This window comes from Rhynchophorus ferrugineus, unplaced genomic scaffold, assembly GCF_030347505.1.
Source record: "Rhynchophorus ferrugineus isolate W39M unplaced genomic scaffold, kcgeb_rfMv2 rfM1, whole genome shotgun sequence".
Taxonomy (NCBI): domain Eukaryota; kingdom Metazoa; phylum Arthropoda; class Insecta; order Coleoptera; family Curculionidae; genus Rhynchophorus; species Rhynchophorus ferrugineus.
In genome coordinates, this window is record NW_027472580.1 from 22,357,165 (window position 1) to 22,385,063 (window position 27,899).

General features: G+C 30.5%; 1 protein-coding gene across 1 annotated transcript in view; it reads right to left on the reverse strand.

The window, feature by feature from the left end:
- Window positions 1-27,899, reverse strand: part of LOC143206494 (uncharacterized) — an 80,212-nt gene that overhangs the window by 21,620 nt on the left and 30,693 nt on the right. Inside the window, exon 2 of the mRNA XM_076419063.1 lies at window positions 25,674-25,946. The gene's annotated coding sequence lies outside the window, so the exon portion shown is untranslated. The remainder of the gene's footprint in view (window positions 1-25,673; window positions 25,947-27,899) is intronic.

Here is a 27,899-nt window from a genome sequence, read left to right on the forward strand (position 1 = left end):
CATTTCTAATGTCCGTACGTTCTTTTCGAGCGAAGATAAACAATCTATATCTAATTTTCTATTTTTAGATTTTGCTCTGCACTAATAACTCTATAGGAATAATAATTAAATTGTTGTGTTATTGTTAGTAGTTTAACATACGACGGTTGTAAAAGATGGAGGAACAAAAGTAAGTGCAGTGTTATAAAATCCAAACAACATCAATGTTATTTATAGTTGGATTGGTAGCTGCAATAATAAATGTATAACAAATTATTTTCAATGACATCAAATAGGCCAACATTTTACTCCGAAATAACAACATGAGAAGAAAAAATTAGATAGGATCTTGCTAGGATGCAAAAATAATGCAGAATGATACCTAATGATCACCCTAATGATGAACGTATTTTTATATAAGAGCCTAGGAAAATAAATTATTATTTTGTAATGATGTATAGACTGGTTACCGATCACCCATTCGCTTTAGGCTTCTAAATGTTCAATATATATATATATATATATATATATATATATATATATATATATATATATATATATATATATATATATATATATATATATAGTTGTTTTCATTCGGTAGTCCCCAACGGTAGTTTTACCTCATAGTATTGACAGCAGTTTTAGTATTTATAATTCGTTCTCAAATTTAACTTATATTGTGACGAAATCGAAACCCCGGCCAGTTAATTACTTTCCAACGCTACAATGCGACATCTGAAGGACATCGAGGGCCCCATTGAATTGTAAATAAGGGATCGGCCAAGCCTTGACGCTTCACAGCTATAACTGACGCATTATTATTTTAATTAAAAGCAAATTTGCTCATGAACCATGTATCGTTTTGTATCGATAGTAATCGTTCAGCGTTTAACATTCAACCTAAGAGAAAGGGTTCAATTTAATTATGCAAAACAAGCAATCATCTTTTTTCCATTGACGTAAATTACAGAATATAATGGCAGAAAATTCGTTGGTCTAATAAATAAAAACATTTGTAGGTCTGCGTAAAGGTGTACATTTTGATCTTCGTGCGTTCTTAAGGAGGTAATATAGTCTAGAAATTTGAAAAATAGTAATGTATCTTTGAATTAATAGCTAGGGACTTTTTCACCTAAACATATACATTCTGGAACTCGAGCGATCGAAAATGCAATAGCACTTTGCATTTTTAATGAAAAATTATTTTGATTTTTGTACGATGGCAGAACCTCTCTAGATTTAGAATTTTCTTTTCCTTTCTTGCTTCTAGATTTCTAAGAATGTTATAATCAGCAAAAGCGCCACATACTTTGAGACCGATTCTACATCAACCTGTAGCTTTTTAACATTGAGCAGTCGTTACTAAAGGTCGTGTCTTTTATCTGTTAATATCTTGTTGTTAATTGGAGAGTTAGTTTTTAATAAGATGTATCAGACCACACATATCACCAATATAGATCCTAAATAAGAAGTAAGTTAATACATAAAAGAAGAGCAAGCAAGACGGACATTCAGAGAACGTGGACGCAGAAATCGAGTTCGAAGTTCGAGACTGATCTAGTGATCGAATTTTGGTTTGCTGTGATGGAGACATAACTTCCCTTCAATCAATCAAATAGCGGACCAAATACACCTAATTAAGATGAGACTGATAAGCATACATGAAGAGATAAACTAAGCCAATTAAAAACAAAACAAACAGGGACGACAGTCTCAAAGGAAAAGCTACAACCCAAACAAATTTAGTTCTCACCGCAGGGCAAGGAACTTCAATGAAGGAAGTAAATATTGTTTCTTTCATTTTAGTTACAAATGGATGCGGCAAATCAGGAGGCAACCACAAAACTAGTAATAACGATTGGTTATTTTGAATTATTGGGAACAAAAATTCTCATCCTAGATGTATGACTCCGCAAAGAAATCCAGTGGCCATAGTAGTGAAAGTGAAAAGAGGAATATTATGAGCTGATTTTAGCTAGCTTAAAATAGAGGAACAACATCGAACTTCAATGGTGAGAACCACTCGATTGGGCAAGATGGTGGCTATTAAAAAAAATGTATACTCCAAGAAATATTAACATTATGTTCAGATATCTCAAAGTTATAATTAACGCTAACAAAAACAACAAACTACAATGTTAAACCTAATATAATAACAAAAGATAATTTAGCTTATTGCAGAGCCTGCGGGTTAAACACACACAGACTGAAATTGGCAAAACAAGAATTTCAATTTTTATTAGAATATGAAATAAGTAGACTTCGTAGGTAGATTAAAAATCAACTTGCAAAAATCTACTGCATTTTGCAAGTTAAAGAGAGTAAATACTGAGACCATGCGAACGGGTTTTAAATAAAGAGGTTCTGTTGAAATGACTTTTTATTAAAAAAAATCGGACACCATCTCGATATTTTTAGCAAAAACGTTAAACAGTTTCTGGCGATAGTCCAAAATCTGACAGCTATATATTTTCCAAAATGTTATGCTTTAAGCCAAAAATGGCTTACAAAGTTAATCAATGATAAACTTAAGGGACTCTCTCATCAGTATTTATCTACCTATAGAAGTTTATTCCTTGCATTTTAGACCAGAAAACTATAGACCCAAATGTGGTTAACCACTGCTTAATAAAGACCTCAATAGTGTAAAGTATTCGGTAAAGGCTTTTTTTGGATGGAAGTCCTTGTTATCTTAAACAGTATGAAATTTATATGCTTGAAGAAGCAAAAAGTAGGCTTATACCTCAAAAGGATTATACATTGTGTACAAAATTAATTAGAAAAGAAAAAAATCGTAATGATCAGGTCATTTCAGAAGGATAGTTTGGATTTTTAAGTTGAAGATACGGGATTAGAAAAGTTTCTTCGGCAGCTGACCATTTCGTCTCAACATTACGCATTTTTTTTACAACCGAAGTGGTAACTGGCAACCAATCTACAACAGCCTTTACATTATCATCCATACTTTTCATAACAGTTCCTACACATGTTATTAAATATTACAGCATATAAATTTTTATTGTTTTTTCATTTTATAATATTTAAGGCAATAATAATGTACAATTGGAAAATAATTTATCGGTAGTCATATTACATGTTGTTTTTTTATTGCACATGCATTTAGAAAATATTTTAAATAATTGTTTACTAGTAGCTAAATAAGATATTTTATAAAAATTCTGTTTTTTTAACTTCCTCCTGTAATATAAATATATTTTAATAATATTTTGTAATTTCCTCTGTAATAAATAAACACGCTTTGGGCTGCTGACTTGGACGAGCATAAATTGGTTACTTTTTTTTTACACGGGATATTGCATTCTAAACCTGCCTATTTTGTGAATTAAGTTCATTGTTACACCGTTGTCTTGGCAACCCACCTTGAAACATCCACAATTTGTCATGTTACTGTATGCAATACAAATCGCTCTCAAATTACAAAATACTTTGATGTAGATTATGTTCAACGATGACAGGTTTGTAATGAAAAATGTCATATGCCGTCTGATACACAGAGAAACAGATATTTAACTTTATAGGAAATTTTGGGGAAATGTTTCGCAACGTCCAACATCTAGATGTCGCTATATTTAACTTATTATCTGTTTTAATAGCTATGCTAAGAACCGCGACGGGATCCGATTGGCTGACTTCGTTTATATTGTACCTTTGTTGTTATTTATTTTATTCGTCATTTTCATAGGGAAATATTTCCCTAACTTCATAGGATGCTTTAGGGAAATGTTTCGCGACGTCCAACATCTAGATGCCGCTACTTTTAACTTATTACTTGCTTTAATCGCTAAGCTATACGCTGCCACGGGATCTGATTGGCTCACTTCGTTTGGTACGTTTATTGTTTATTTATTTTTAATCCATTTTCAGTATAGCTGACATATGAAATTGTACGTTTGGAGATTAAACTATTGGTTCATTAGTATATATAAGTAGGTAGTACAAAAAATAAAGTGAATTGTCGGTCTAGGAAGTGTTGTGTACCCGGATGCACAGATAGTTAAGAAATACAGAACCGTTTTCGTTCGAAGAAGTATTTGGCTGTCATTAAAAAAAGTTGATAATGTTAAAAATCCCAAATTGATTGGATTAAGTATCAAAGAAAATTGATGATCGTTACAGTATGTTTCGTTGTTGTAAGTTGGGGTAAGTTTTTTGGTTTGTTTTTTTAATTGTAGAAATTAATCCCCTTTCGAAAGAAGCTATGCAAACGGCTATATACCTTTTTCCTGGATCAATAGTTGCAACTCCAGTAAAATAAAAGCTGCTGATGCAAATCTGTTAAAAGGGGATTACCGAAATTCACCACACGAGGAATTTTGGTGAAAAATGTATTGCCCAGGTAAGAACAAATTTGTGAAAGTATCATCAATTAAACAACTACATTGACGGGTTTATTTCATTAAAGAAAAAAAGGGAATTATCCGAATTCAATTCCAGATGTTCCTATATGAATTAACGAGTCAAGGGGGTCAACGAGTCATTAACGAGGCGCGTCGATAATATAAGTTGTTTTTGACAATTATCTTTAAAAAATATAAATTTAAACCTTTTAATTGTACACTGCATAATGATTTTCCAGATAGAATATTACAAATAATAAAGTCGTACTTTTGTGTAAACAGAATTTTTAGAGGGAAAGACTCAAGTTTGCTTTCAGTATAAGAAAATAAAAATTCAATTGATGGCACTAAACAAATATGGAAAAGGGAGAATGCTGAAGAAGTAATTTTGATTTGTTCCAAAGTTGTTTGTTAATTAAATTGTTTTTTATTTAAATTTCATTATTTAATTAAACGTGACTTCAGGGCTGTCATGTGCCGCACCTGCGTGACAAACTTTACCTAAGAACCAATCAAATGTCTTAATAGCGAAATGTTTTTTACAGGTGTCTGTAACGCAGATCTAAATTAGTCAATCAAGTTACTTGAATGACCGATGTAGGCACATCTAGATGTTGGGCAAAGCAACAATATTTCGTCAGAGACCCCTCTTGAGTTTTCTCTCTATTACTCTATGGTCTGACAACACCTAGTGCTGTCAAGTCCACTGTTATTTATTCATTAAAATAACGACCATTAATGAAATTTGAACTTTTTTTGTAAAATTCTGAATTCATTGTTGCTAGAAAATAGTGAATATTAACTAGTTTTTGATGACAATAACAGCAAAATTTTTGAATTACTTCAAATCTATTAGAAAGAAACAGTAAAAACATTAAGATGAGAGAGGACAATAGGTTTCAGCAAAGAGGGAATATATTTTCAAAATTTTTTAATGATTATATGGTCCTACCTTGGCACATCGTTCTTGTAATAGATGCAAGGCTATCACTTTTAACTACATTTTAGGATAATTTGATATAGCAACATCATAGGGAAACACACTCCCTTCGCACTGAAATATTAAATTACACACTTCGTTTTATGTCCTCCAATATTATAGTGGTCTCTAGTTCAGTCAATACAGATAATTGGTATAGTATCGCTAAACATTGATGGTTTCAAATTTTATTACTTGTTCGAAGTTATCAAAGCCCAATTAAGGACCGTTAATTAAGTAATGCGAAGTTCATGTATATCGGAACGCTAGCGGTATTGTACCCACAAAATACAATTAAAAAAATAACTAGAAAATACAACCGAGTTAGTGAACTGAAAATATGACAGGTTTATGAGATTGTAAACCATAATGAGCACTGTTGGTAAAGAAGACCGTCGTATAATTTGATTTAAAGGAGAAAAGGACCATTTATTCTATTGCTGTGAAAATGGTTGAGATAATTTATATTTATGTATATTATTACAGTCGTTACGACCAGTTTCTTATAAACATCAACGTCTATTAAAATAAATATATTTCTGCAAGGTTGCTGTCAAATCGGATGAAATATCAAGCGAATTACGCTGAAAATATTCCGAGCGTTATTATTGACATGATTGTGCTTGAGTCGGGTTAAAGTTATGATATTTTCTCAACCTACAGATCATTGTAAAGTTACGAGTTTATGGAAATTAGATAACAATTTATATAAACATTATTTTGGGATGTACAAGGGTCAAGCTACAATTATTGATTATTAATAATAGAAAAATCTAGATGAAATTTATATATATATATATATATATATATATATATATATATGTTAGTTTAATACTATAAGAAATATTGTATCTGTTATTACAACTGTACAAGATTTAAGTTAGTAGCTTAATTAAGGAAGCTAATAGGCAGGTAAAACCTAATAATTAGTTTGAATCAGGTTATAAACACCCATGTCAATACTATAAGCGACTAACATTTTGCTGTCGACGTAGTTATTTATCAAAGAGACCTCATATTATAAAAAAACAAGTATTTGAGTACTTGACATCGGATTGAAAAAAATATGGCCCCCAAAGTTTCTTCGCATATAAGTTTTAAAATGGGGTCCACAGGGATAGACGTGGTAGTTATCCCGTCTGGACAGCTTATAGTTCTAATAAAATTGTTTTTGGGTATCCTCTGTGCTTTCGTTTCCTTTTGAAGATCTTTGAAATGGCAATGCCTCTACTAAAATTTCGGCTACAAAATAAACCTACTATAATTTGTTGATGTCGGTTCTCCTTTGATAACCTTACACCCTTGATTGTAATGCTTTTGGCGGGAATCCAAGGACTGGGGTGTTTTTTAAAGCTTGAATGTTTCCTAATTGGAATAGTTTTTAGCTAACGATCTTTAAGCAGCTTCAATCCATCTATTGTGACCTTACTGGTTCAGCTGCGAGACTTTTATGTGAGTATTGAGTGAATTCAAAAAAGAACACCCAGGGCAGTCACGTCCATCAACAGTCGCATGATATAACATATCTAGATTCAACTGTGAGTATTATTAGAAATTATATTATAAGGAACTCACTAAAAAGTAAAAAATCAAACTTAGATTTTTAACAAAAAGTAAAACATTTTAAAATAAATATGTACATAATAATTTTTGTACGTTATATTCTACTATATACACACAAGTTAGATTAATACCTACCTAAACCTATATATCTATTTACTTATACATTACTATATATTACTTATAAATTATTTTATATTACTTATACATTATTACATATTACTTATACTTAATAAAATTTGAAAAAGACAAATCTAATTTGTTGCTCGTAAAATATATTATTTTTCTTTTTTTAGTGTTAAATATTTACTCAATAAATTGCGTAGTTATTTTATAATTATTTATTATTTGAAATGTTTATTTATATATAAGTATTACAATGGATAGCCTATGGAAAAGTGCAGCTCGTATGAGGAAAAATGGGGACAAAGAAACAACGATTGAAAATAAGGAACGCTTCAGTCCACGGTTCCTGCTACCTGGCCTAGGTAATTTCATAACAACAACAAAAATTTGTTGCCGTCGAATCGAACCCGCTAGTGATCAGAATGATCTAATTATTACACCATTGTTGCCAGTGATATTTCAACAATTTATTCATATGATATGGTTAATGCTTAAAAAGAAAACTTAATGGCTTTTGCACTGAACGACTTCCGATTTTCCGTCATGGCAATCACATTATGCACAAATATCACCATTCATATATTTCATATATTCATATCATATATTTCACCTCAACTTTTAAAAAATATACAGCCTAATATAGAACCTCCTTCTTTTTTGAAGTCGGTTAAAAAGTTATAGAACTTGGTGTGTAGAAATATTAAACCAAAACAACATCAAGTGTCAGTTGTGCGTTTAAAATTAGGGTTACATATTTTTTTTTAAATCTTTAATAGTTGGTACTTCTAGGTGAATTCATAGATCCAATATGTTCGATTCGATAAGAAGAAATTTGGCAAACTTAAATATTTATGGAAAAGCCACTACACACTCCAAGGTGAATGAAATCACCCATCATAGCGTGGGTTTATAATGCATTAAAAATAATTGTTTTCAAGAAAAACTTACACTGAAATATTATTAGAAGCTTTTATTAGGTACTATTAACTAAACACTATTATCTTTAAACAAAAAAAATAGTAGATTTGCAACTAATTCGAAAGATACCCCAAAGATGTTAAAAATGTTAAGGACTAGAAATGTTTGGTGCTCTTTTCGACATTTTAAATAAAAAAATAAAACTTGCCCACACTATGATCACTAATACCGAAATATGATATTTTAAGTACAAAATATTAATTATTTCAGTAACATTATACATTGCCTGGTGTTATCAATCAAATATTCATAAAGTAACATGCTGATTTTACTAATATCCAAAAATACTTTAAACTTATATAGTATCAGATCATCCAAATAACCTCTAAAAGTGAAATGAGGCTTGGCTTAAATCTGAGAAACTATTAATAAACAATTATTTCTCACTATAATCATCGTCAAAAACTGATCGATAGTATGTGTGTTTTTATTACAACTATTTTTAATCATTTAGCTTTTTTAATGATTGGGTCAATTACTTGGTTGGCTATGACCCACAATCTCAGCATTAAGCCTACCTACTAGCAAGTAACCAATTTAGAGAGCATTTTAATACATCCAGTTTTAATTAGTCATATTTTTGACTCTTGCTTATGAAAATCGCAAAAATACACAACCATGCCCCGCAATTCGACCCTCGTTTAATGAACGGTGGTAGGAGGACCAGTTACCTTGACCATTGTGACTACAAATTTGGCTGGCAGATGTTTATACATTACTATAACAATAATATAACAATAACATCAATTATCATAGGGAAATAGTTCACACGAAACATAGAAATATAGAAAGGGGGCTTAAATGGGTAAACCCGTAACCATGATTTCACTGTGCGTTAAAGTCACAAGAGGGCTGGAGCTAAAAAGATGAATTGATAAAATTGATAATATATTTTAGGTTATATTTGTCTTCTTGTATAATTTCATTCGACAAAATTTTTTTTTCCAGCGACCATTCTTTGAGATCTGAGAACAGGAAATAGTCGCTGAGGGCCTGCATGAGGAAGCAATTCGAAGACCAATTCATGAATTTTTGATACGGTGCATTGTCTTCGTGAAGCAGCCCTTTTTTGTTCTTCAAATGCGGCCTATATAATAGTCGCCGTTGATGGTTCTTCCTTTTTTAAGGTAGTCGATGAAAATTATTCCATGCACATCCCGAAATACAGGCGCCATAACCTTGCCAGCCGACTGTTGCGTTTTCCTACGCTTTGGAGGGGGTTCATCGTGTGCAGTCCAATCGGAAGACTGTCCACCTATCGACGCAAAATCTCGGGTTTATTACGCTTGATCATCTTCGAACACTGCTCCGAATCATCAACTCGTCGTTGTTTTTGGTCAAAAGTGAGCTCGCGCGGCACCCTCTTTACACAGAGCTTTCTCATACCCAAATATTCGTGAATGATATGATGTACACGTTCAATTGATATCTTTAGAGTGTCTGTCATTTTAATTAAGTTTTAATTTACGGTCATTAAAAACCATTTTGTAGATTTTTTAAATGTTTTTGTCGGTAACAACCTCCTTTGGGCGTCCACTGCTTTCACCGTCTTCGGTACTCATTTCACCACGTCTAAACTTAGCATACCAATCCTTGATGATTGATTTCCCTGGGGCAGTATCCAGAAACTCCGCATCAAGTCAAGTTTTTGCTTCAATTCCTGTAATCTTTCACTTCTAAAAGCAATATGTTATCAACACACGAAATTGCTTTTTATCTTTTTTTTCACAATACAAAGGTTGGTTCACTCAAAATGCTATAATTTACAAATTACTGATCCGACAGCTGCCAAAGTTACGGCTAAGTAAAAAAACATATGGATTTAATTCTAGTAGCGTCATCTATGTGTCAGTCCGGCGACTTTTCAATTAACCTGTTAAGAGTGTTGTTTTCCAGGATATGAAGGTTCTACTGACCGAGCGCAGCTCCTGTATGAAATTGCCGTGCAAGGACTTTTTATTAGGTTTATTATATGCATTTCAGACCGACCAGATGATTATGGATCCAAATATGGAAGATCATTTTGTTTAACCGAGATGCAATTTCTAGTTGTATTTTTAATAGTAGTTTTTCATTAAAATCTACATCGATAATTAAATTGAAATTCATAATACTGGTATATTCACACAGCATTTCTCTTTATATATTGAAAATAAAAATGTGGCTACAGTTAATTATTGGAATGAGCTGTTGCTCAGCCTACATTAGAATCTTGAAAAAGAGAGTTCTAACTCTTCCAAGTACAAATATAATATTTTTTCAAGGGACGTAAATTGAGAGTAAACAGACGTATATGGGCCTTCAACTTCATGCTGATATGAACCAGACAATATAACACCAAAATGATAACAAGAATAAAGTGTTTTATAGTACCAGAAGCTTATTTTAATACATTTTTGTGCGAAGCAATCTCTAAACTTTTTCATATATTAGAAAGAGCTGTACAATACAAACTTTAACGAATATTCTCATTCAGATATTATGTTAACAAATTGTAGCCTTTTTAGTTAAGTTAAAGTTTAGTTAAAGGTTAAAAGTTAATAATTGTCAGTTTAGATATTGTTTTCTTTATGTATTTATAAAATGTAATATATGTATACTAATGCTATATAGTATTTGAATTATATATTTTATTAAAAAAAATTACATCCCCTTGTAATATAAATATTTTATTCCTATTTCTTAATTTCCCCTTGTAATAAATATACTCGCTTTGCGCACCCTCAGGTGTACATTAGTAGAACAGCTAAATAAAAGGCAACTCTCAAGAGGAGTCTTATTGCAGTGTCAAAGGTAGTGAATTTTTACAAATTGCATCTTCCACAATATAATGTCAGGCCATAATTAAGATGACTTCCACACTTCCTGATTTAGGTTTCATGATTTTTCAATAAATAAAATTAACTGATTTACCTAGTTATACCCGATATATCATGTAGTTACGTACCCAAAGCTTTTTTACTTTTCTTGACATTTCAAGGTTTATCGGGAACAGCTATTTGATCTATGTAATTCGCAGATCTGATTTTCCATTAAATTTGCCTATAAATTATATCGACAAAGTCTTCTAAATTACTAAAGAACGTACAATTGCAGTAAAGCATGCATAGAATATCGTAAAAGTTTGCTATATCGTCACGATATTGGGCAGTGATATAGCATGTTTAATACGTTTAATTATTGAAACTGTTTTTTCCTTGATAATTAAGTACATTTGTGACATTAATATTCACCACTTGTTATTTTACCTGAGTAGTTATTAATTATGAAAAACGGCTTCAGCAATCAAACGTGTAAATATATATCGACATAAAAGACCTTCCCAGGTTTCATTATTAATAATGATTTTATTGATTGACTCTTTTAAACTCCTATAAAAGTTATATAACTGGTACATTTATTGACATAGTCAAATAGGATTCATAAATAAATACCAGTTTGTGTTTATACCAAAATTCACGTTTAGGTAAATGGAGATCATTGTTTCCAGAATTGGCATGTTGAATAATTTTTAAATATCATTCCATAATTCCAATTTCTTTACTATTGTCTATAAATATATTATTTCTGTGGCATATAGAGATCTTTAGGAAAGAAATGCAGAATAAAATAACGTTCGAGTTTTTAAAATAATGTTTAATATTAATTTATTTATAAAATCAATAAAACATATTAAAAATATATTTTCAACAAATCGGAATATTTCCGAATCAAGGACCTTTCGTTATATTCCTGTATATTCCACTATCATCTTTACAGCATCTGCATTTTCTTTAATTATGAGTATGAAAATATAATCCCATTTCATTAGATAAATCCAATATTTTTGATTACAATTAAATTAGTTAGTTGACAGTTGATTACTATCATTATTACAATTAGGCTATTTGGTGGCAAGAGATCATTTAAGAAGACATCCAATCCTGATTATGATACACTGTTTATTTGCGTGAGCTATTTATCGAATTCGTCTTTATTTTTCGAATAAAATTAGCAGTTACAGATTTGAATTATTTGTTTATTTTTCTGGCTTATTTTATTGAATAAAACCAAATCCCTTTATTCGTACAGGTAACTAAATCTGAATCATTCCAGCTAGCTTAGCTTAGAACATTTATGGTTTGATATTCAAGTGTTTGTTAAGCTGCTCGAAGAGACAAAATGGTTCAGCACAAGAACGTTTTCTATATTGCCTTGAGAAATCTGTTGGTTCATCAAGTTAATAATATTGATAGGATTAAACATAGTCCCCGGCTCCATATCAGGGTATCACGCTTTAGAAAATCCGATTCCGAAAATCCTAGTCCGGGAGTAAATACGAAACTCTTCTAGATACTGGATTCAAATCCAAATTCTTTGTTTTTGTTATTTCCTTTTGTTCATTGCTAGTATAGATATAGGAATTGTGAACATGTTCTTGGACTTACTGCTTCTCTTACCTGTTTTGATCGGATGATAAAAATGCATCCTTAATTTGGATGGAATTACGTAGGGTAGTGTCTTGGGATTATATCTATATCTATTCTATAATGACGATATCCCAACAACAAAAGAAACAATAGTAGTAAACATTTGCCGACAACACGGTCATCATATCTTTGTCAAGAGCACACACTAGATATTCGGACTTAAGATAACGAATTCTGTCCATGAGGATTTTGTTTTGAAAGATAAAGACATAAATCTAATTACATCACCAAATTTCTCAAGTAGAGTCTGTGAACTATGTTGACATCCATCTAGAATGCAATTGGAAATATCACGTCAAGTAAAATTTGAGCAGGTAAGGCTTAAAATTAAACAAATATACTTATTAGTTGGAAGATAGGCATAATAAAATATATTTGGAGTCATATTTGGGGTACAAATATTGGTGTCAGAATAAAACCCTTTCATTAATTACCGATGATTATCGTTACATAAGCAACGAAGAATCTTACGATGATTTCGAGAAAAAATGGTTCCACGATCAAAAGTCTTTCAAGATTTCGTAATAACGCACGAAAGAAAGTTACTAAAATCACAACAACCTGAAAGCAATACAATTACAGGACAAGGCACTGGAAATCAGAAGATATAGGCGAATCAAACCACATGAAACTATATAAAGTGGTATGTTTATGCACTATTATATGTTAATTTTAATTTGATATATTACATATTAAAAAGCTGAATTGTTCGCACAATACTTAGCTAATATATTTAAACCTAATGATATAGAATCTACAATGGATACATCTCCTATTTATCAACATGATGTAGATCTAAATCTAATTTCCCCATTGGAAGTTGCCACTGAAATTAAAAACCTCAATCATAAAAAGGCACCTAGAATAGATGACATTTCACCGTTATTATTGAAAGAACTGCCACGAGAAGCAATCATCATGTTAATATATATGCTGTTAATATATGCTCCTGAATGCTTTAAGGTGGCACAAATAATTATGCTCAAAAAATCTGACAAATCTGCAGAACAAGTCGAATCTTACAGGCCTATTTCGCTGCTACCTGCAATATCACAAGTATTTGAGGAACTAATACTTAAACGTGTTAAAAATGTTGTAATAATACCATATTTCCAGTGTGGTTTTCGAAATCACCACTCAACAATCCATAGAGTGCAAAGAGTAACTGAGGCTATTGAAAAAGCGTTTGAGGAAAAGAAATACGGCCCTGCAATATTCCTGGATGTATCGGAAGCTTTTTATCGAGTTTGGCATTTGGGATTAATCTGTAAAATGAGCCAATTGTTATCCTGTAAATACCTCGGCATCCATCTGGACGGTAGATTAAATTGGAAATACCACGTTAGACAAAAAGCACTACACATTTGAACCAAAATAAAACAACTATTCTGGTTAGTCGAAAGATACTCTCAACTTGATCTAAAATCAAAGAGATTGATATATCAGACAATCATAAAGCCAATTTAGACCAATTCATACCCTAACTATGGGTTTATACTAAAAATTCAAATCAGCTAATCATCCAACGCTGTCGAAACAAAATTCTTCGAATAATTACCAATGCCTATCGCTACGTAACTGAAAAGAACTGCACGGTGACCTGGAAATCAAATGAATTTGCGACGTTAACCAAGTCTTCCCCTTAAAATACGAAAGAAGATTACTAAATCATACTAACGTGTAATACAACTACTGGACAACGAAGTTGAAGCGAACCAAACCATACGAACTTATATAAAGTGTATGCCTTTAGTGTAAACTCTAGCTTAAGTTAATATAATTTTATAATAGAGGAATACATATTGATGTATTTATGTTGCATTCGTCTTGCTTGTGATTTAATCCAAATACAAATGAAATGTAGAAATAAATTAGTTTATAATTAAGATTGTAATAAGAATATTTTAATAAAAATATCATTAAAAAAATGAAATATTGAAATACTTCAATATTATAAGATAAAGGCTTCCGTATGATTTAATCCAAGTAAAACCAAATATTAATATATTGAATGTATATCAAATGTTAAAGGCCTCAACATTTGTATCAGCAAATACTGTGCTATCGTTATTCAACATCACATTGTTTAAGAAATTATAATGATCAAAACATTAATTAAATTTATAACATCATAAATATTTCATTTTCTCCATATAATTTGAAAAAGTCTAGAAGAAACCATATATAACCGGAAATATCAAAACTTCTGTTATTTGGAATTTATTTTCTCATATTCAAAGCGTTCCAGTTGCTCTAAAAAAATATATCCATATCGTCTAGAAGAAAACGGGTGACCTAATTTCTACTGCTACAAGCTTTTTTCTACGCTTATTTTGACTGCGGCCCAAAGTCAACAGATGCGGTCGTAACTGAGACGAGATAAAAGACGATTGATATTGTTTCTGTTGCGGCTAGAGCGAACAGGATGACCCGGCTGAATTTATTTCTCAGAAGTTTTGGCAAGTTTCCTGGAAAATTCGGTCGGCGAGAAAAAAAGGGAGGGTCCCGATCTATTGGCGCGGCGATTTTTATTGCTTCCTGCGCCGATATATCATTGCGCTAGCGGCTAATATATTGGCCATTATTTCTCGATTTTTTATCTTTCACCCATATTTCTAAATATGGAAGAATGGCGTTGAATATTAGGGCGGATATAACATTTGTTTAAGAAAATCTATAATGATTTTTTAATTGGCTGGGCTATGTTGTATTTTATAAGAATCATAAATTATATCTACCAGGTGTACCGGAAAGTCATTACTGTTTTTTTTTTCACAAAAAAAACTACATGATTTTATAAATATTGCTAATGTTTCAGGAAATTTATGGATGCCAGACAAAAAAAAACTGTTTATCTTTTGAGCAAAACTATTCCTCGAGCCATTTTCTAATTGTTTCAGAATTGGCGAAGTCCTGCTCTGCAAACCCGTGACCCTTTGCGGACGGGGTAAGATCTGGAGAATGAGACTCCATCTGGAGAATCGACTCCAGAGAATATGTCCCATTTAAGTACAGCCAACGCTTCCTTGACCGGTTTTGCTTTATGAGACGAAGCGTTATTGTGCTGTAAAATAATTTTACAGTATCTTTGGCCCTATTCTGAACGTTTTTCGATCAATGCACGGTTCAAATTGCTGTTCCCACCATTTGCATAACAAGATCTGAATAGACATGAATATTTTGCTTCGGCATCTATGAGGATGGTTATACTAGACAATCTCATAGATTTTTGTGATTTGGATTATCGAAATTGATTCACTCTTCATCACCAATCACATTACTCTACAGAAATCATTTTTGTTTCGTCTGGTAAACAATGAAACCGCAATGTTGAAGCGTTGTCAAGATGCCATTTCCAATCAATTCCTGTGAACTTATCTTTCGAGCATTTTACATCTTTCCCAACGGATATAAAAGTCTGGAAACATTTGATTCAATGTAACTGTTTGAGCTGGGTTTCCATCCCATACATCTAACAAATCATTGCCTTTCAATTTTTTCGTCATCCAGTTTATTATTTACCATTTACATCAAAATCACCACTTTTAAATCGCTGTAACCAAAACCTATAATCTAGAAGCTTCTACAAGTATTTGATGGGCGTTGGTAGCAAAATATCGGAAATGTAATAACTATAAATTGGTTCCTTGTTAAGCAATGTAATCATCATGCTAGTATCAATGATCTATATTTAGTTTATTCTGCTGCTCAAATCACATAACATATATATTCACAGGCGAATATTATTATATAAGACACAGTTCACGTCTATACATACCAAATTTTGATAGGATAGCAGATTATTCCTTTGACATAGCTATGGAATTTAAATGTTGTTAGAAATATGGAGAGAATATAACTACCAATTAGTAAAATATTCAATGGTATACACAATTTTAAACAAAGTATTAATTTTCACAAAAATTAATAGTTATTTTATATACTATCAAAAGTTATCGTTGTTTTTTCATAAGTTAAAAGTTCATTTTATTAATTATTTGTTTCAAGTTTTGGATCTGAATTAATTATCAGTATGAGAGCATAAAATATATTCTTTCTTAAAATTTGATGAAATCGTAACGGGATAAGGATTACCCTGTAGTTACTAAAAATCTGAACAAGGATATTTCGTATTTATATTTGTAATTTTCCGCAGGTGAATGTTTGAAAGTCAAGGCTCTTTTTTAAACCATCCTAATCACCCTTTCAACTAGTTTGTGTAAGACTAGTTATCTTCTGGTGTTGGTCTTTTGAAAGTCAATAGGGTTAACACTAAGGAGGGTAAGTCAGTTCAGATAAACCTTAATTTGTAAAAAGGAAACTCTAAATCATGCGATTACGAGTAATGTTCTAGATTAATATATTTTTTGATACAGCGATAACAGAGATAAAATATATATTTTTTAAATTATGTTAATTATATTTTAAAAAACTATGTAATTTATGTAACAATATTGGAATAATTTTAAAAACACCTGTAACTCAACTATTATATCGCCTACAGTGGAAGCTATTTCATCACTTCATCGATTTTAAGGAAAAGCATAATTATACCTATTTCATGGGATATCCATTTAGGAGATTGTGCTTAATGACAGAGAAGTAATAGGGTTTAATAGTTCTTTCTGCGAAATACCATTAGATGAAAAGGAACTTGACAACATCTATAGAAAATGCATTATCTTCACATGAGGGGAAATAGGTTTAGGTTATATCTCTAAGAGGAAACCTTCTCCTATAATCTGTTAACGACATTTTATTGTAAACATTTTGCAGTATTTTGAAATATTTATTGTTTAAAGTACGTTTAAATTTTTTTAGTAAATGTAAATCTTGCAATATTGGTCTCACTATCGCAGTGATCCAATTTTCAGCTTAATGGAATAGATAAGCAGGTTGAGAACCCGATCATTTTCTGGATGGATCATGTGGCAGCCTTGATCAAATTCTTTATTTTTATTAAAAGCATGAGTAATGCTTTTACTGAAAGCATGGGAAATAAAAATCCAAGGATTATCTTGTCAACATTCAATTTTTTTATAATAAGGTTTTATTTAACGTGTTATTTCTTTAATATAATTCAATGCATTCATTAAAGTGATATGGGAAGATTAAAGATCATACTTTTTGATATATTGTAATATGTTTTATATAACAGTGTAGACAACTGTCAAAATATTAAATAAATATTTATTATCTCATACGTATAGACCATAGAGTAATAGAGATGCAACTCAATTGGGGCCTCTGCGCAAAGTTTGGCTTTGCCCTACATCCAGAGGTCGCATAATTGACCATTCAAGTAATTTGATTGGTTAATTTAAATCTCCATTTTAGGCACCTGTAAGAAAAATATTTTACTGTAGACATTTGATTGGCTCATTAGTAATGCTTGGCAGTAATGACAGCCTTGAGGTTATGTCTAATTGGCCAATGAAATTTAAATAAAAACAATTTTCTGAAATAAAATTATTAAATAAAATTCAATTAAATATAAATATATGTAAAAGTAAATAAATATAAATATAATCGATAAAAATAAATATACAATGTAAATTTATTTATATAATATAAATTTAATATACAAATAAATATATGTATACGACATAAGTATTATATATATAATACATATATATATTGGTTCATTTAAATTTCGCTACAAAGGCGTTTGATTGGCTACTTTATATAACTTCATTACATAGTTTCTTTGGTTTATTTTACTCCATTTTTGTGTGTCTGACATTAAGTACAATCAACATTTTTGTGCCTTAATTATAACGACTATTATTTAATTATAATGTACCTTCAGTTTCAAACGTGTTGGGTATCCAGTATATGTGAGGTAACAAAAAAACCAAATGTCATTTTCGTTCGTTCGTTCGTCCAGACGTTAGCTAGATTAAGGATGCGTGTATGACTTAGGCGTTTAAATGATACGTATACAATTATTTAAATAAAGCATTTATATTTACATACAACGTTACTTACAGAAATACAACAGAATAGACAATACATCATGAAAATATTACTCGCACATTAAAATCAAAAATTGTGCGATGGCAAAATTACATTAAAGGTAAATGTGACGAATGAATGCGTGAAAAGTTTTTGTTACCTTTTAAAAAGTTGTTTGTAAAGTGCCCTTAATAACTTAATTATTTTTAGGGTGTTCATTTACTTGAAATAAATGTATATTGGTTAAGATACTTATAATTAATATTTTGGTTTAAGGCTCTTTAACCGAGATAAGTTTTCAAGAGGGTCAATGTAAAATCAATGAAAACAACAAATCTCCCGTAAATATAATCAAAATTGTCTTGAGTGCTTTTTCCCTTTTTCATACTATTTTAGTGATATCAATTTGAATAAGATTTATTAAAGTTGCTATCTTTTCGTTCCCTCATACTAAAAACTGAGCATTATAGATGACAGTCCGTGTCTGTTAATATTTTACTTACTTGTTCAAAACAAAAATGTATTCAGGCAAGTTATAATTATTTTTAGAATGTTATTGTGAAAGTTGTGGAATTGTGTGTCAAAAAGTTAGTTAGACAGCTTAAGGATCTATTAACAATATGACAAAACAATTTCTTTTCTATAAAATCTAGCTCATCTTGTTGATCTTGTTGATCTACAAATTATATAATTTTATTTTGTATTGATGTATTTTTTTAACATCATTGTTGAAAAGGTTATCTCGGTTAAGGAGCCTTAAGCCAAAATATTAATTATAAGTATCTTAACCAATATACATTTGTTTCAAGTAAATGAACCTCTTCAAAATAATTAAGTTTTTAATTGGTAGAATGGCACTTTACAAGCAACTTTTTAAGAGATAACAAAAACCTTTCATGTATTATAATCACATCTTCAATGTAATTTTGCCACCGGCCAATTTAGACACATTTTGGTTGTAAAGGGTGGGTAATATTTTCATGATATCTTCTATTGTATTTCTATAAATAACATATATCTGATTACAAAAGCTCTATATAATAATTGTACACGTACCAGGGAAAAGCAATGCTGAGTCACACACACGTCCATAATATAGTTAACTTGACTTGTTTCTTCCTAGGAAAACGACGCCCGTTTTTTTTATTTCGGCATATATTTTGGATAAACAGCACTTTTGAGAATGAAGTTACCTTTTAATCAAATAATAGTGATTATAATTAAAAATGCTGGTCGTACTCAATGCCAGACACACAAAAATGGCGTCCTAAACAAACCATAGAAAAAAACAATCGGTTTATGGTTTATAGAAATTGCCCAATCAAAAGTTTTGTAAGAAAGTTCAAATGAACCAATAAAAAAAGTGGTTTCAGAGCCAGAACTAGTTGGACCACGCAAAATATTTCCTCGATTTTGCCTATTTAAGTAAAACTTCTATATATACTCTATGTTCAACGTGAAGTTGGTTACAAATGTTCCCGATACTATTTAATACACCTTAACACGATCTGTTAAGATTAATAGGCTCACAAATAAATTAAAATGGTTACTTTTCTATTTATTTTATTCCGTTTTATCAGGGAACGCGTTGAACAAGATTATTCATGCTCTCCCTTATAATTCTCTATTTTAGGTAAACTACATCGCAATTCGGGATTAATGTCTAGCCATACAAAAACTTCGAGATTCATGGTGATGTTGTTAATGTTCAAATCCTCAGATAACAATAGAGGCAACCCAATGGAATGAAACAATTACACGTAATGGGAAGTTTAACGAGAGCAAAGTTAGCCTGAAATATTGATACACACACATTCGTAGTTTTATGGGATGATGTTGAGGATCCGTTAACCCTTTTACCTTGAAAATCATATTTGCTGAAGACCGGCGCCGACGATGAATATACACCGAAAAGAAACGACCCGACTTACTCTCGCACACTCGCAAACAAAATATTTGTATTCTACCTGTTTCGTGGCGGTTTCATGAATTTTGATGAGAGAAGTTATTAAAGTTCGGTAAAATATAACTGAAACGACTTTTACATGTCAGAATGTTAGAATAATTCCATGAACAAATAACAGGGTGACAGAGACGGTGGAATATTAAATTGTCTAGATTGGCGTTATTTATTATGCGTGAAGTTCGTTGGGTAATAGAGTAATTGTTAAAACATTTCGGATATAAGCTCAAATAGGTGTCTGGTTTCGACACATGACAGAATAACAGATCAACCTGCAAACTTCAACGATCAATCTAACTAATTAATTCAATAGAGATACAGTATCCAATAAAACAGGAAATGCACGTCATAGATGACATCGAATATAACAGGTCAATTGAAAAGCCCCCGGTCTGACACACAGGTGGCACTACTAGAATTAAATGCATATGTTTTTTAGTTAGCTCTAACCGTCAAAAGATATGTGTATAAATTTGAGTGAAACAACTTTTGTCATTGTGAAATAAATGGATAAAAAGGAATTTCGCGTGTTGATAAAATTTTGCTTTTTGAAGGGAAAAATATATATGAAGAAAAATTTCCGGACACTGTCCCAGGAAAATCAATCATCAAGGATTGGTATGCTAAGTCTAGACATGGCCAAATGAAGACGGTGAACTAAGTGGACGCACAAAAGAGGCTATTACCGACGAAAACATTAAAAAAATCCACAAAATGATTTTCAGTAACCGTAAATTGAAATTGAGTGAAGTAGCAGATACTCTAAAGATATCAACTGATCGTGTACATCATATCATTCAGTCATATTTGGGTATGAGATAGCTCTATGTAAAAAGGGTGCCGCGCGAGTTCACTTTTGACCAAAAACAACGACGAGTTGATGATTCCGAGCAACGTTTGAAGATGATCAAGCGTAATAAACCCGAGTTTTTGCATCGATATGTGACAAAAGATGAAACATGGCCCCATCATTTCACTCCGAAGTCCAATCGACAATCATCTGAGTGGACTACACACGATGAACCCGCTTCAACGCGTGGAAAAACGCAACAGTCGGCTGGCAAGGTTATGGCGTCTGTAGTTTGGGATGCGCATGGAATCATTTTCATTGACTACCTTGAAAAAGGAAGGAGCATCAACAGCGACTATTATGTAGCATTATTGGACCGTTTGAAGGACGAAGTCCTCGAAAAACGGCCGCATTGCTTATGCTGAAAGTGTTGCTTCACCAAGACAATGTACCGAGTCATAAGTCAGTGAAAGCGATGGCAAAAAACCATGAATTGTTTTTCGAATTGCTTGCTCATCCAGCGCATTCCCCAGATCTGGCCCCCAGCGACTAATTACTCTTCCCAGATATCAAAAGAATGCTAGCTGAGAAGGAATTTTCGTCGAATGAGGAGGTGATCACCGAAACTGATGCCTATTTTGAAGCAAAGGACAAATCATACTACAAAAATTGTATCGAAATGTTGGAGGGTCGCTATAATCAGTATATCGCTCTTGAAGCGAATTATGTTGAATAAAAAAAAAACTAATTTTGCCAAAGTAATATGTTTTACTATTGTAGGCCAGGGACTTCTCGATTGACCTGTTATTGGCAAAGACAGCTAGTAAAAATGTAAAATTCGTTTTAAATTCGTAGCGGATTTTTCATCATTTTATCTGATTTTACAATTTAGCGTTACTCTAGTTGAAAGAGACAAAACGATTTGAGATAAGTCGGAACATGTAACCGAACGAGTCATTGTATTCAAATGTCTAAAAAATTCTTTAAAACGTTAGTGATAATAATTAGAGGTTATGAATTCGGTTTCACTTGATATTGATCGACACTGTTGTCCTAAACCTGAAAAATTATTTAAAACGTTAAAATTAATATTAATAATAAGAGGTTAAGAAATTTCTAATGGTTGTGCAATATTTGTAATTGACCTGATTGAAAATTTCAAAGCTATTAAAGGGACACAATCAGGGACTGATTGAATCTGCAAATAGCCACTTTACAAGTTAATGGGGGACATGTGTTGCCAGTAAAATGTTAGGGAGATAAGTATTAATACCATTAAATATTAAGTTGTTGAAATTTTATTTTATTTTATTTTTAGCGTGTTGCAGCTGCACTTAAATCATCAAAAAATAGAAACCACATAATGTTGTATTCACCGAAAATAAAACACCCACATAAAAAGCGGTTGAGATTAAATTTATGAAATTTATGAATACAGTGAGTAGTTTATTTTATATTAACATAATTTCCTACAACTATTTTAGAGAAAACTATTCGGGAAATATCCATACTTACGGATATGCAGCTTTTTGAAGGATGTCAGTTATCCCTCCATAAACTGTTAGGAGACATAATTTAAACAGTATATTCAGTCCAATTCTGAAAGGTATCCATTGTTCAAATTTATTCATTCAGAATTTATTTCAATATACCTTATATAATTTTGTATTCCTAGATGAAACTTAAATATTCCAAATTGAAACATTCGGTCACTTATGAAGATAATAAAAAGTGCCTAAAGACAACCAAACTTAGCGAAAAAAGTTAAAGTTAGAGTTGGAGGAATTTGGAGGAATCAAATTATTGTTATTACCATTATCCCTAACCATTATCAAGTTCTTGGCATATAATTATATATTATAGATGTATTTTAGATGGGGTAATATTTTCGTTATGTATAACAATTGAATATGTCAATGTTTAACATAGCATTTTAGACATCCTTTACTTTTGATGTTTGATTTGAACAAATCTGTTACTGAAACACATGAAATGCTTTTAGAAACTTATAACGGCCTCCCATAGCGAAAAAGTACAATAATAATGAATTACTGTTTTATTGGACGATAGCTTTACTCAGAGTCTCAAAGCAGTATCAGACAATGGAATGAGAACAAACCAAAATGAGGAAAAATGGACAGTTACACAAACTGATTGAAAATGTCATTTAGAACAGTTTCAACATCGCTGTTTTATTGCTTGAAAAAATATAAAAGTTTTCTGTGAAGTACTGCGATGGGCGATGAAGAGTTAATTTACTGTACCTACCATAAAGACAATAAGTCTTGCTGTGTATTTATGACGAGCATTTAAAACAAAGCGAAACTCTTTCTCCAGATGTCTTCCGATGTCAATTCAAAAAAGCATTATTACAAAAAACTAGCAAGAGAAAGTAACAGATTCCGTGAAGAATACAGCAGTCGCAGCGCACTCATCAGACTGCTGAATCATTCCTTTGACACGGTATAGCCATGTTGCCATATAGTTGTGAAAAAGTTGTATCAAACAATGGATAATATTTTGATAACTAACTAGTCAAAGTAAACAAGGTAATAAAAATTAAATCATGAATATGATCTGATTTTAGACACCTGTCTAGTCATATCACAAAGTTTGTAAAAATAAACAAATTTTGAAACATCTACGTATAATATATTATTTGATGACAATAATGATAGTGCTTATATAAATTTAGATTTAACAATATCAGCTTTAGTAAACCAATAGTTTGAATATAAAACTGACAGTATATTTTCGCTCTAGGGCCGCAGTCAAAAAATCATTAGCTCCCTATACAGAAATATTTTTTTATTTAAATGGCTTTTTATTTTAAAATTTATAAAAAACCTGAATATTACTGATAAAATATTGATATATTTTAACTTAAGGTTTAGTAGAATTTGAGGCCCTTTTAAACAATTTTATTAAATATATTGAATATAAAATAAAATTTATATAGTCGTGGCTTTTTCGCACCTAAGTATTATAACCGTAAAAGTCAAACCAATATCTATAAAAGATATCTTATTCATTTAAAGGGTTGTTTATTTTAATAGTCCTAATAACATAAAATTTTATTAAAAATTTACATTTCGTTTTAGTTGTAAAACGGTACATCCCCGTTTGTTTTTGGTTTTATGCAGCAGTTAATTTTTAACATTTTTTATTTTATAAAATTATAAACAGGTTTTTAAATTGTTATAACTACAGTGAGTTTGAAAATATGTTAATTACAAGTAATAATATTAATATAATATTAAGTAGTAACATATTAAGTTAATCTATATCTTAGTATAGACATTGTTATTCCTTTGGCAATAGTAAGCAAATACCACTTTCTAATCTCACCTAAGTGGATCCTCAAGAACGATGGTATACTTACTTATAGTCGATGTAAAGTTTCCAATAACAGTTTTCGAAGGCAATTATAACAAACAAGCTAACAAAATGTTATAGCTATCAACGAAAATACTTTTTTTCTCCCAATTTTATGTCCAGGATTCTGAAACTAATCTGAATTTATCATTCTTTTTTACAATTTATACGTGAGAGATGCTGAAATTTGTGGTCCAGCAATTTGGTCTCTTAAACGTAAAGTATTACAATTGTATTGTTTTATCAAAATTGTATTATACTTTTTTCTTCTAGTATTTATTGTACTGTCAGTTGTACATTTATTTGTTGGAAACTTCTCCTTCGCCAAGTATTACATGAGATAAAAATTTGAAAGATTTCATATCTTATCAAATTTGGTTAGTAAGGACGATGTTCAATAACTATGATTTGTTCTCATCTTAATAATAACAAGTTTCCATTATTTAAAATACAAACTGTGTTTTAATGTGTGATCAATATTGATATCACATGCAATAATTGTATCATGGCGTAGGTAATTCTTTCGATCATTTGGTCCTTTATCACTGTAATAATTTTGGAGTTAAAGGAATACATATTTTTTTAGCAATTATTTTTTTTTAATAGCAAAAGCTTATTCAATTCATTATTTGTCGTACATAATTCATCTGAATTTCACAAGTTAAGTTGATATAGATAGATTAAAACTAGTTTTATTACTACAAATAGTGAGTTATTTTATATGGGTAAGTACATTCCTGACAACTATAACTAGTATAATATTAATTAACTAATTTTTTGAAATAATTAAAAATTGTCAAGTAATTATATCTAAATTAAATAAAAGAATGAAAAATATGTACATTTACTTAACTTTTTTTTAAAAATGTAATGTATATGAAAAGTGTAATATTAATTTGAAAGGAAAAATAATAAATTAGTCTTGTACGGACTAATAAAGTGATAAGAATCTCCAGATATATTCTTTCATTTTAACATTATAGGTCATACTAATAATAATTCTTATTATTCTAAAAAAAACCTTCATGCGCTACAAAAGTAATGGTATTTTTAAGCAAATTTATTTTATAAATAATTCTAAACATGCAACTATTTAGAAAACGGATATACGAGTAGAAATATTTAATAATAAACTTACTTTGTTTTGAACTAAATACTTCTTTAATTGATGGACAAAAATCACTAATTCGTTCACCAATGAAGAAAAAGTAAATCACATATCTTGTAAATCTTTGAAAGTCAGTGTTGTTGCTATTGGCGTGGACTTTTCATCAATTCCTCTTTGTTGGTTAATTTATACGAGTTTGGAAAGGTACTTCATAGAGGTATTGGTCCCTTGTTGTTTTCAGGTTTCTGCGGTTAGTTCATATTGACTCCAACAGAGAAATTTGGGTAGCCATATGTTTCTCAGCTGAAACAAAAAAAATATTTAAGTTAAAAATATATTTAAAATAAAGTAAATAGTTATGTAGTGAAGTTATTCTCTCACAAAGTGGTGAAGACCTGAAAGATATAGATGTGATTTCGTTGAAACGTCCTCAATATATCAACAATTTAATATAACTCTTCCAAATTCCATCCATATGAGAAAAAAAAGCAATTCTCTTATAGAATATTATTTATGTTATATAAAAACCTGAGTTTTTTATTGCAAATATCATTTGGTTCATATATTATTTATAATTTACTTGATATGATTATCCAATAGAAAATACATATATTAAATAACTATTGAATCTCATAATCAAACATATATATATATATATATATATATATATATATATATATATATACATATGTATATATATGTATATATATATTCAATAAAGACCCACAACAGCATAGCAAGTTCAGAAGAAAAAACAAAAATGGATATAACGTGATCTAAAAATTTATATATTGTGACTAGTAGTAAGACGTTGAAAGGGTTCCTATTTTGATAATATAATAAAAGTGATTGGATATTTTTGTGACCCAAAATATCTTCTTTATTATTAAAATTTCTTTATTTGATCAGTTAATAATAGATCTGAATGTGTTATGTGCATTGTTTCATTAATCCATCTTTGGACATCGAAAAAATAATAATTTTATGATTTCATATTTAACAATGATTTCAACATATTCAATGAAAATTATAATAATTTTATAATTTCCTAAATTTAGTTTTAATATAGAATGGAGCATCGATACATTGTTTGGTTTGGTATGGATCTAGGTCGAGGTGTACGATCTAGGATGTAGGATGTACAACTGCCATCAAAATATGTTTTTTTGGTATCAAAAGGGTATGTCTTAAATAAGTTGTCTTAATGGCCTTAAATAATAAGTCAATTAGTTGTTAAAATATTTTGATACTATTACTTTATTATATGAACATATATTATATGAACATAACAAAATTTAATTTTGTTCTGTCAATTTAAACATTTTTATAATGAAACAAAAGCTGTTGTATCAATGCCCTGTATGCAATGTTCTTGCCATGTATATGTCAATCAAACACACCTAAATGGTTGGTCCGATTTTGGTGAAATTTTTGGTGTGTTTATGTGGATTTGAGATTCATAACCAGGCTCTCTAGGTGGCGCTGAGATAGAATTCCAGGATTATGTTATATTTTCCGATTTTAAGAACATATAACAATAACACTCTATTAGTGGTGCAGGTAATAAATTATTTGATTTAGAGCTTAATATTATTATTAATAAATCTGGTCATATGTTTAAAAGGTATAGGTTAACTGAATAAAAAATGCTGTATGATAAAATCCTTCTGGAGTGAAATTATATCTTAGAGAAAAAAAGAAACCAAGAAATTTTGCTTGCAATCTTCTGACTGCCTTTTTGTCGAATTAGTATGAGATGAACTTGAGCGAAAAATAAAGCGATTCTTGTAATTAAAACAAGGATACTGAATAAAATGAGTTAATAGAAGGAATGACTACAATTTGTGGACCAATAATTAAAAATAAGGGTGGCGAGGCCAAAACATAATTTTACTGATATTACTGGTTTAGACTCATTCCAATGCATTAGTATTTATTGATACGATAAAGACAGATCAAGAAATATTTACGAATATTGAGAATCTAAAACCTTTCCGTCTGTTGTGCGTTCAAAGGGAACCAAAAAACAATAAGGCAATCAATCTTCAAACAATTTTATATAAGGTGAAATTAGATTTTAAAATAAAGACCGATTTCCTTAAATAAATCAAATAATTCAGCCAGTTTTTGTGGCAAGACATTCCTCAATGAATCAGATAATCCATGACTTCTAACAGTTCTTCTAGTAATAGTTATTTTTAAAAATTTTTGTAAATATATATTCGGGAGACATATATATTAGACAAAATAGATTTT